Genomic DNA, 602 nt, shown 5'->3' on the forward strand with positions numbered 1-602 from the left:
GCCAGCTCCTCTCCCCGCCCGGCTCCCACCCCCGTGGGGCGGGCACATGCCCCTCTTGTGACGCCCTCTGAAACGTGCCAGGTCCCCCCTCACCCGGGAAGCGCGGGCCACACGCATCTGCCAGTCCCTGCAGCCTGGGCCCCACGTCTGGGCCCACAGATCTGACTCACCGGGTGGGCCACAGTCCTGACCCCGCCCCCCACACCTGGGGGTCACCACCTGAGCACGTTCCTGTGGGGGTCGCAGCTGGGGTCACCCCGAGAAGCCACATGGGAAATCTTCAAGGTGCATCCACTCACCCGAGACAACAGCAAGCCCATCACACGTCAACAAAAGTGACACCTCGGACGTAACAGGACATTTCTCACCACAAATGACTGGTGAGGCCTGGCTGCTCCCACTTTGCTCTAGTGTCAGCCGTCCGGTGTCAGCCCCCCGCCTGTCAGCCCCCCGCCTGTCAGCCCCCGGCCTGTGTCCTTGAGCCCAGAGCTCCGACCCAGCTCCGAACACCCACAGCTTCCCCCTAACTCTGCGCTCTGTGCTCCCGCCAACGAGCCAACGACGAGTAAGATCTGGCAGGCGGCCTGCAGCTGGCCATGCGA

General features: G+C 65.8%; 1 protein-coding gene across 1 annotated transcript in view; it reads right to left on the reverse strand.

The window, feature by feature from the left end:
• Positions 1-602, reverse strand: part of ADCY1 (adenylate cyclase 1 (brain)) — a 31069-nt gene that overhangs the window by 22574 nt on the left and 7893 nt on the right. The window lies entirely within an intron of this gene.

Source organism: Myotis brandtii, unplaced genomic scaffold (assembly GCF_000412655.1).
Source record: "Myotis brandtii unplaced genomic scaffold, ASM41265v1 scaffold743, whole genome shotgun sequence".
In the NCBI taxonomy this organism is placed as follows: Eukaryota; Metazoa; Chordata; class Mammalia; order Chiroptera; family Vespertilionidae; genus Myotis; species Myotis brandtii.